General features: G+C 39.4%; 1 pseudogene; it reads left to right on the top strand.

Annotated features, from left to right (window-relative positions):
* Positions 1-1,460: 1,460 nt before the first annotated feature.
* On the top strand, positions 1,461-6,393 carry LOC137294491 (UDP-glucuronosyltransferase 1A5-like; annotated as a pseudogene).
* The last annotated feature ends 4,749 nt before the right edge of the window (positions 6,394-11,142 follow it).

Genomic DNA, 11,142 nt, shown 5'->3' with positions numbered 1-11,142 from the left:
GACATTTAGATATAACTAAGCACAGATAAACCTTGTGTAACACCGTTAGGACGAAGTCACAGGAGACGCTGGTTGTATAAGTTTAACGGATTTTCACATCCGACAGTCTCTGGCCAAATTGTATTTGTGCATGCCGAAAACACAGTAACGTAAATTGGCACGGAAGAAACGTCCGACTATATATATATAGTTCTGATAGCCTAATGCTGAAATATGGTCATTTGTCACGCTGAAGACCCAGGTTCGATTTCCCACATGTGTACAATTTGTGAAGCTCATTTCTGGTGTCCCCGCTGTGATATTGCTGGAATGTTGCTAAAAGCGGCGTACAACCATACTCACTCACGCACTTACTCACTCTTTAGAATGGTGTTTTCGGCCCTAAATACCAAAAATCTAATAATTCGTAATGATAAATATGAATAACCTAACACTGACAGGATCACATAGATCAGTGGTCGATATCATGAACACCAACCGAACCACAGCGAGGAAGATCACGTTAAGTCATAGAGTCAAGCCTAAAGAGTTCTGGAAGTTCAGAAAGAAGTGATCAAGGGGGCTCCCTGCAGCGCGTCGAGGTGAGCCCAAGTGCCACAGTGACGCTTCACCGGTTTCACTAGCATGGCAATTGCACCTCCAAATAATCCGTGACTAACTTTGTTTCACTTTCTGGCAGTTAAAGAATTCAGCGCGAGGTGTGCGGTAGACGGTGTGAACATAAAGGATGCGTTTTATCATTATTTTCACATTTATTTTTTCGTTGGCAAACTTCACCGGTAATCTAAACACTATCACTGTACCGGGTCGCAGCCACTGATGGGGGAAACATACTGACTCAAAACTGCTCGCTTGTCTGCGAAAATAATCGATAGCCACAGCAGACTAGTCTAAGGGATATAACTCTTGAGGATCATTTGAAGAACAAGCATTTGCGCTCTCATCCACTGAGCGTATTTGCTGGTTCTAAACCTGATAAGTTTGGTTACGTTTTTCTGTGTCCTAAGCAACAGATATATTACAAGTAAGAGTTCAGATGTTACTAACAAGAAACATCTAAATGCGATAAACTGAAAGAATAATTCATAAACTTAAATATAGTCTAAATATAAATTAGCTCGTAGAACCTCACCTGTTTAGAGCCTCAATAACTGTGTCGCAAGGAGAGACATTGACCTCATATGAGGACGGGTGTAAGGGTTGTCGTAGACTTACGCCTCGTCCCTGACTAAGTATAAGTTTGATAATAATTTTTAAACCCATTTAAATTAAAAAGAAGCGCCAGTGAGTTGAGGCATTCCTGAACCAGGGAAATCTACACTTGCTTCACTCAGGGCATTTAAGCATTGGGGGGGGGGGGGGGGGGGAGGGCTACACATTTGGGAAAAAAAACGTGTATAGGGACTGTGAGACAAACTAGGCCGGAAGCAGGGTCGTTGTATCGACACACTGGGCTATGCATACATAGCTACTGTACAAGCCGTTACGCAAAACAAGATAATTTGTGAGCAGACGCGTACGTTCAGAGTTTTTGGTTATCAGTCTCCGTAAGTATAGTCTCTTATTCGCCTTCGTCAATTGACGGTTTTTATTGTGGTACTAAGAAAGCTCGTGTGGAACAGTGACTCGAGGTGATGTATGTGTTGATATGGTGGTCTACTACATATATTACAAGTGACGAAATGAATAATGTAGATTGTAAGGTGATATACATTTTGGACATTTGAGAAAACGAACATGCTTAATATTACAGGTAAAATATAAGTTATTACTGTCATACAGCTGAGTTATTGTTACTGCTAGCAATGGGGATTGGCTTAGTCAGCATGTAAAGCAAGCTGTTACCCGTTATATATTACCCAGTCAGTAACCTGGTGTGTCTGTGTGTGTGTGTGTGTGTGTGTGTGTGTGTGTGAGAGAGAGAGAGAGAGAGAGAGAGAGAGAGAGAGAGAGAGAGAGAGAGAGAATAAGCGGTATAGTGTTTGTGTCGTGTGTCGAGTTCTCAACCATCCAAAAGCTACCCACGCTTTCAGCTGTTGATAAAACATCTGTCCCAATGCCTATGCTCATTTGTGTGTGTGCGTTTGGTATTTTTGACTGAAGTTTGGGCGATTCTGTTGGCAAGCTTACACAATTTCGACTGAGTGGCTCAGTTTAGTTTTATGCTGCACTCACCAGTATTCCAGCTATATGGCGGCAGTCTGTAAATAATCGAGTGGATGCCAACCAAGTCAGCGACCTTGACCACCCGATACCGCTAGTCGCCTCTTACGACAAGCACAACTTCCTTAGGATCAGTTCTAACCCGGACCTTCTACGTCTTCGAGGTGAAAACATTATGTAGCGGTATTTGGGGAGACTTTTACGACAAATTGTGAGATTTAAGTGTATCCGTGAGAACGTTATTTTCAATAAATGTACGTTAGACTTACGGCAACACACACTCACAGACACACACAGACACACGCACAGACACACACACTCACACACTACAAGAACAACAGGAAAATCAACAATAAACAACACCCCACGAGGTTTACATGCATGCTTGCGTGTACAATGTAACATGTCTGTGTTCGTGCTCTTAACCTTATATAACGTCCAACTTTTTGTCACGTTAATGTTTACGTATTTCCACACACTGTCATCAGGTGTACTTGCCCTGTTCATAGGCTGCGGTGAAAGGCAAGTCCTTGCGTGTGTACTAATTCTGACCATATACTACGTAGTGTAAGTGCGCTGGCAACAAGGATAGGAGTCTGTTATGGTCACACTTTGTAAGGACAACGTCTTTGTTATGTATAAAATCGAGAAATTACGATTCTAACTACTAACTATAAGGATTAGTACGTTATTTTAAAGACCTCTGCAAGTCTAAATGGGGTGCCACCGTGATTTCGAAAGCACAAGCCAGAGTTCCCTCCCCTGTGTTAAAGTTAGAGCTGAATATTCACTCAGAGACTGTAGATCTCTGATACACTGATACTGTCCTTACCATATTTGTCAGTCGTAAATGATGTGATGCATAGAGGTCTGCTCGAGGCCGTGAGGGCCTTCTCATTTCGCCGGTTGATTAGCAGTGCCCTTCAAAGACAACATACTCCGTCTGATGTGTGGGTCGAGAGGGGTGGTGCCTTTGAACGTCGTGAAAGATGTACAGTGTGGGTACAGAGGGGTGGTTCCTTTGAACGTCGTTAAAGATGTACAGAGTGGGTAGGGACGGGTGGTTCCAGTATGACTTGTGTTGGAACACAAAATTTTTTTCAAACGAATATACTCTGTTTAAGTTGCTGGAGACATCTACACCAACATCTCTTTCCAATTGTGTGATGTGAAACATTACCATACTTTTGTGCCAAGTTATGGTAACTTGGTGCTAACGTACAGCTCCAGTTGTAAGACAGCTTGCACCAGATATAGTGAAAGGTCGCTAGTCAAAGCAATATTTGCTTGTTTTTGTTCGAAACCCACAGGGGTATAGCGCTGTCACTATGATTTCAGTATCTTGTAAATTATATGATGATATTTTGAATACACGGCTGATAGAGTGACGTTAAAAGAATGAATTATTAGCAGGTGAACAAAATCAATCTGAATCGATTATTTACACACGTATTAACATCTTTAGTACAAAATAAAAACAGTAAAACGCTCTAATTTGGTGGCATGAGTCAACCTTATAATGCATTTGTTACTCTAAGAGTAGTATAAACAATGGGGTTTCTAAATCATCTCAAATATAAGCCTTATACTACTCTAAGCGGAAGCTGTTACAGTGTAGCAAGTTATGTACTACATGGGAACTTTTATGTAAGGCATGAGTGCACATTATCACCATTTTGATTTTGTGTAAACGTCAATGATTTGTCTGAAACGTTTTTAATCTGTATATCCTGGAAACAAGGTAGACTTACCGTTTACCTTTCAAAATGATATTGTTTTAAACAACCTTTGCAAAATAGTTACTTTTAACTATGAAAAACGTAGTATTTTGCATCATGCTGATCTTGTGTTCACATCTCTGTATACGTACACAAACCTGTATCCCTTCCTTCACTTTTATGGTGCTTCTCGTCGTTCATGATATGCATGTGTGTGTTGGACCGGTGGTCGCCTTACTGAATAAACCCTCTTTGTCTGAACTAGCCATTACTAATCCGAAGTATGGTGTACATGTTGATGACTCTGATATGTATACTCAAATGTATGCAGATGACATTGCTCCAGTACACTACAAACAATGCTTACCATTGATGGTTACTGGTGTAATAGATGGCAGTTAGCAGTAAATAGGGAAAAAATGTATGTTGTCTGTATTCGAAATCTCTCAAAACAAAGATACATTTAAAAAAAACCCACGGTTTTATAGCTGGTCATATTGAATTTTATAGCATATTCCTTTTTTTCTCTAAAATTTGAAATTGAAACTGTATAGTGAGTTTGAGTGAATTTCATTTGTTTTTGAAATAATATGCTCTGGAAATAGCCAAAAATAGTTTTGACCAATCGATGTGAGACAGTAAATTGTAAATATATGTTGAGTTGAGTTGAGTTGAGTTGGGTTTATATCACATCGACATCATTCCGGCCATACAGTAACGAGATCAAGTTTGCATGTCTTACCATTCGTAAATATTTGTGTAAAATTATACCTTACTTATGTGAATCAAAATGTGCACCTTTCTTGACTATTTTGTAGGAACCAACATTTGACACTTGCGTGGGAATGTTGATTCTGCGAGTGATTGCGATTCTAGGAGTCTTCTACAGTACTGATGGAGCCAAGGTTTTACTGGTGCCGTGGGCGGCCATGAGTCATTGTCTGGAGATGATGGCTATAGGCAGGGAGCTTCTTGAGAGAGGCCACCATGTGACATTATACGTTCTTCTGTACGACCCTAAGAACTGCATCTCAAGGATGAAAGCGGATTTATTCAAACCAAAGTTTAAGGTTGTTATTCTAATCTTGACCCATCATTCCAGAAGAGGAACGACGATGTAATCGCCACTAGTTTCGACTATATATATAACAGGACAAGTCCGGTGTGGTTCCTGATGCGTTTGGCAAGTCCTTTTATGCGCAACATATGTGATGCCGCATTTTATGACAAGACCGCATTTCAGGAGTTGCAGAGAGACAGATATGACATTGCCATAGTTGATGGTGTTTTGTTCTCCGGATGTCTCTTTGCTTTTCCTTTGGCCCTTGGGATACCTGCTGCCGCTCAAGGATCTTTTATTGATCCTCAGGACAGTCAGATGCCTCTTCAGACAAACACGTTTCCTAGTTTGTACTTAGAATTTTCCAACGAAATGACTTTCCTTCAAAGATTAACAAACACCCTTGTCTTCTTTTTAAACCCTGTCATGAGATATTTCATGTTTCCAAGTGTTGATCTGTCCCGGTACAATGAAAAGCTACGTGGCCTCGATTCAAGAGATCTGGCGAAGGATTCGATCCTATTTCTCGAAAACTCTGACTACATTGTTGACTACCCAAAAGCTATCTTTCCAAATTTTGTCCAGGTTGGGGGTCTCACTGCAAGTTTTTCAGATCCCCTTCCAGAAGATATGAAGAGGTTCTTAGATGATCGTATTGATGGTGTTGTTCTTGTTACCTTTGGAAGTATACTGAAAGCATTTCCGTCGTCACTGATTGAAAAATTAATGACTGCCCTTGGTCGACTGAATTACCAGGTACTGTTCAAACAGGACAAAGAAGAAATCCGCGGGAACATTAAAACAGTGAAATGGCTGCCCCAAAATGATATCTTAGGTCATCCCAACACCAAGTTGTTTATTTCTCATTGTGGGAAGAACGGTTTTTGGGAGGGTGTATATCAGGGAGTTCCTATCATCTGTATGCCAATCCACGCAGAAACATTCACCACTGCTGTGAAAGTGAGAAAGTATGGTATCGGCTCGTCCATCAACATCTTCGACGACACCGTTGATGAAATTGTTGAGAAGATAAATAACGTCCTCGGAAATGAAAGCATTACCTTGAACATGAAGAAGATGTCAAATTTACTACGAGACAGACCCGAAACTCCTGCGCAACGAGGCGCGTCTGCTCTGGAACACGTGATCAAATATGGCGGCAATCATCTTCGGCCCCCATCCGTAGGATTTAATTTCATTAGTTATGTATATGCTGATGTTTGGTTGGTTCTTTTGGCAATAATGATTTTTGTAATATGGGTTGGTATCTGGATGTGTCGCAGATGTTGCAGGTGTCGAATAGGAAGCAAAAGCAAATTAGAGTAATTTGTAAGCTTTGTCCTGAGATGTTTCTGTCGAATGTCTGTTGACATTCAACACCAGATAAACAAGGCTTGACCTGAGATCCACCATCATTAAACATAGTGGTAGAATTAGACTAGTGATGTGAAAATCAACCGGGCAGTTTATACTTCAGCAGTTTGTTTGATGGGCATTGTCCTAAACAGTAGATGTCAACGCCGCCTTAAACAAAAAAGAAAACTCTGAATTAAACCACACAGTTATTGTGTCAGTAAAACTGTATGGTAATATAGTTGATACTATGTACGTTTCTGTACATATTTAGCTTAACATTAGTCCCGGTCCCTCGCTGTCTGCTGATCGGCATCATGTTCTCATCCAGGCTGATTTGGTCCACAGCATGTCTTCCTCTCCCTTGTATACATATTGTTTTATAAGAACAAGTTCTTGTCTTCTTCAATGGCATGTAACACTTTTATGGTAAACTTGCGTCAATGTTATTGTATGCATCGGAAATATGGGGCCTTAAATATCATGACTTTATAGAAAAGATGCAAACAATCTATTTCAAACGTTTCCTTTGTGTTAGAAATTCGCAGCGAATATGGCAATATCATGCGAAATTGGTCGTACCAGTATGTTTGTCTTACGTAGACACAGAGCTGTTAAATACTGGATTAAATTGGTTAGAACGAGTGTAAACAGATATCCGCATCAATGTTATAACATGTTGAAAGATCTAGATGACAGAGGTAAAAGGAGCTGGGTTTCAGAAATCCGTCTTTTGATGTTTGCTTGCGGGTATTCACACGTATGTGTATACCAAAATGTTGGAGACGAAAACTTGTTACTGTCTATGTTCAAGCAAAGATTAAAGGATGTTGATATCCCAAATTGGCAAGGCAATGTACAACCTACACATTTTGAGTAATTTTGGTTTTGTAAAATTAGGATTTTACTCTGAAGCGTATATTACATACCTGTTTCATGATAAGACATTTAGTCAAGGAGGAGGCAGCTGAAAAATCTGATGTCGTAGCCTCCCCAGTACTGATTTGGTTTGACACTATTTTTAGTAAGTATGATGTCTTGGGCTCATGAAAAGGCCCGCAATACTCTCAGACTGTGGTATCAGGTTTTATTCACAGGCCATTATAGGTGGTGGGGGTCTGTGAGCATTTTCATGACATTTGGTTCGCTGAACAACAACATCTCAAAGTTAATCATCGATAGTTTTACTACTATCAATCTGATCCCTTTCATTTTGACTTTTGTGTATTGCTAAAAGGGTGTAGAATTTGACATATTTTTGCTTTTGAAAATAATCAAAATGGCCGCCATTTTGAATTGTCGTGTGTTGCTTTCTCGGCAGCTAAATTTACAGAAAGATTAACGCCGAATGTGTCCATTTACATCCAATGTTGATACTTTAATTTGATGTTTTTTACGCTTGTCTCTTCTAGAGTGGTGACTTGGGCACAAAGCAAGTAATTCTGTATGGTCATGTCGTGGTAATATAATGTCTTACAATGTATTCTTTGAGACGGGGGATTTTAGCGATTCTCCGACTTTTCATGGAAATGTGTGGTGGTGATTTATTTATTGAAAATTTACTTTATTCTTATTACTAGAATCAACTGTTTTTGTTTCCTGTTTACTTCTAGAGTGACAGCATGTCATAAGGAATTATTTCATATTGTCCAGAATTCAAGATTCGCCATCGTAGTTTACGACTTACACATAGCAGAGGTCTATGTTTGTACTGATTTGTAAACAAACAGTTCATTTAGTGTCACATGTTTAACATAGTATAGCAAAAAAAGAACAACAAACAAACAAATTTTCAGTGGTTTGGTTAATAAACGTTTCACCTTTCTAAAATATTTGATGAAATAACATTATCCAAAGTATTAGAGAACTATGCTTCACGGTCGATAACTGCGTCTAAGCTCTTGTTATAGCTATTCAAAGTGGTCTGTCAGATAACTCTTAATCACTTTTGATACATTCAGAAGCTTACAATTAACTCTCATCTTCACTTTCTTTCATATCATATGTTACATCATGTCAGAATTGGAGTCATCTAAAAGCTAAAGCTGTTCGGGCAACAATCACCTGCCATACAAAAAGACATGTGTCTATCTGCATTGACACAGATCTCTCTGCTGGCAGTTCAACCAATCCACGGGAGCAGAATCTCTCGACATCAGAACACCAGAAAAGGGATAAGATGGCCATCACAAATGCTCCAAACATGGTCAACTGGTGAAGGAATATGACTGGCTGCAGATACTGTTTCCAAAGATGCACTTGGTAGTTTACTTGCTCAATGTGATATTCTAGACAGTTGGACGTTGGTGGGAGCTTTTCATTTAATGTCTTGTCTCATCTACAGACATCACTGGATTGTTTGGTACATACATTGAACTGAAAGTCTGTGCGATCTGGTAATGTTGATAGGCTTTTGTATTGTATGTTCTGGTTTGTAGATATTATAATACGCCCGTATACTGATGCATTTTTGTTGGACTTGTTTCTTGATGTGTTTCTGTGTTGTTAGTGTATGGCAGTGTATGGCAAAAACAAGCACTACTCGGCGATAAAGTCGGGCACATCCAATTTCCATGGACAAAAACGGTTCTTCTCGAGTTCACAACATTCAAAAACAAAACAAGCAAGTACAATTGGACCTGTTGGGCGAATTACGTACTTTAATGTCATCGATCCTAACATGGAACAGTACCAAATGCTCGAACACCAGCATTGTTGCCGCAGAATGTATGTCTAAATTGACATTGTTCAAATTTGAGATTTGAACTTGGCCAAAGGTAACTGAAGCCCGACACGTAAAACCAGAGATAAAAAACTTTTTTGAGAAAAAAACAACAACTCTGGAACCGTGTTCCCTCAACGTATGCAACGCTACCTATTCTACCGGAGGGTTTACAGTAGTAGACACACAGAGCACATTGTCACAAAATGTACGAACAGTAAAACATCAACATCAAGAATCTTCTGTCCATGGAATGTCTTCTTGGCAGTCGTCCTGCCTCTGGGGTCCATTTACGCCCCCAGGAAGATGGCATCCACGCTCCTGATAACAAAGATAAACATATTTCACATCATTGGTACTGTGTGTATTAATGCGAAATATATGCCTCCACGAGAAAACAGCTCAAACAAGCTGTGACTTTGCAGCAGACGTCATTGTAAACAAGGAGGCATTTTATGTTTTCTTCAAACATCGTTTGAAAAGACACAGTTGCTTCCGTGTGCGACGGTTCTACTAATAAAGGTAAATAGTATTCTAAATCACTTATACTTCCCACACAAATTAAGACTGCATGAGTGTTAATTTTATACCGCCTTTAGCAATATTCCAGCTATATCACGATGAGAAACAACAAATATATGCTTCACACATCTTTCAGATGGTTTCAAAGGGTTCTTTGGAGCGTCATGAGCGAACGCTTTAACCATTCGGTTATTCGACGATCCCCATAGATTTAAATGCAAAGCAAATATGTCGGGACGTGAAAAACAAACTTTAATCTAAATACTAAACTGAAATATTGAAATACTTTACCAGCAAGTGGCCGCGCAGTCGACCAGTACACTGACTCTCAAAGTGACCATCCGGGAGTTACTTTGTCTCGAACTACGTACTGAAGGACGGAATGGTGGGTTAACACTAAGTTATGCCATCTATAGATAGCATCGTACAGGGCATGCACGAAGGGGGCGCTATCCACACTACCACCTAAATCTACCAGTCAAGTGCAGTCAGCATTGGGCCTACTGGGGATTCTGAAAAGACTGGGGCCACAGAGTGTGCCAACCCTAAACTAGCTGGGTTGCTGTAACAGCCATCCTGACCGTACACTCAGGTCCTAGCACCGTAAGAGCCAAGTAAGACCTGGTAATATTCTTTGTTGAAACAAAACGAAACAAAAGTTTTTTTCATTAATTACAGTTTTATTTATGTAAGACGGCATAATTAAAACATAACCAACGGCTTATACAATACAGGTATGACGCATTGTAAATTTAAAAAAAATTACAAGTTAAACCCAAAGTAACATAAGTGACATAGATCATTCAATGCAAATGAATTAAAACAAACTGTCGTCCGTGGGTGGGTGGGGGATGTTGTAAATTGTGATGTGCTTATCACTGCTGATCGCATTCGTGACTCACTCGTGTTATTCTGCGATTACAGTCTGTTTGCCGTGAAAACGTACCGATGAATGTCTCTTTAAAGAAAAAAGTAAATTGGAAAAAGCGAAGTTAAGATTGCAAATTCATATAATTTTACCTTGCCAATTCAACATTTAATTCTCAGTATTTTATTGAACTTAGGATGAAAGTTGTTTAACAAACGATCATAATTTCAAATCACTTTCTTTGTTTGTATTACAAGGGGGTATGCACATTAAATTAAACGCCGAGTTTCACTGTTCTCACTGCTGTGTTGAATTGGCAAGGTAAAATTATATGAATTTGCAATCTTAAGTTCACTTTCAGGCCCTGATAAACGAACAGTATTTTTCAAAGTTTAACCTGTATACACTCCTAAATATTCTTCTTCTTGATAAATGCTCCCCTAATAGTATGCTTGTATTGTAACATGTTTACAAAGAGTGGTCTAGATTCAATAGATAGCGCCGACCTACATATAAAGCCCAAGACTAACGCTTAGTGCCTGAATATCATAATTTTGACAGTAACAAATAATCCCAGTTAGATAGGAAAGTAGCACCAGTAAGTTGGGAGATTCAGAAACCTCAGAAAATCTAGAATTGCTTCGTTTAGGGCTTTAGACAATTCAAGGCAGTATATGTTTCTGTTTTAATGATGGTTATTACACAATAAACATATTTTTTCGAAACACCGATTCGT

Source organism: Haliotis asinina, chromosome 8, assembly GCF_037392515.1.
Source record: "Haliotis asinina isolate JCU_RB_2024 chromosome 8, JCU_Hal_asi_v2, whole genome shotgun sequence".
Lineage (NCBI taxonomy): Eukaryota > Metazoa > Mollusca > Gastropoda > Lepetellida > Haliotidae > Haliotis > Haliotis asinina.
Note: the sequence above shows the minus strand (reverse complement) of the source record. Positions and strands in the feature narration are given on the sequence as shown.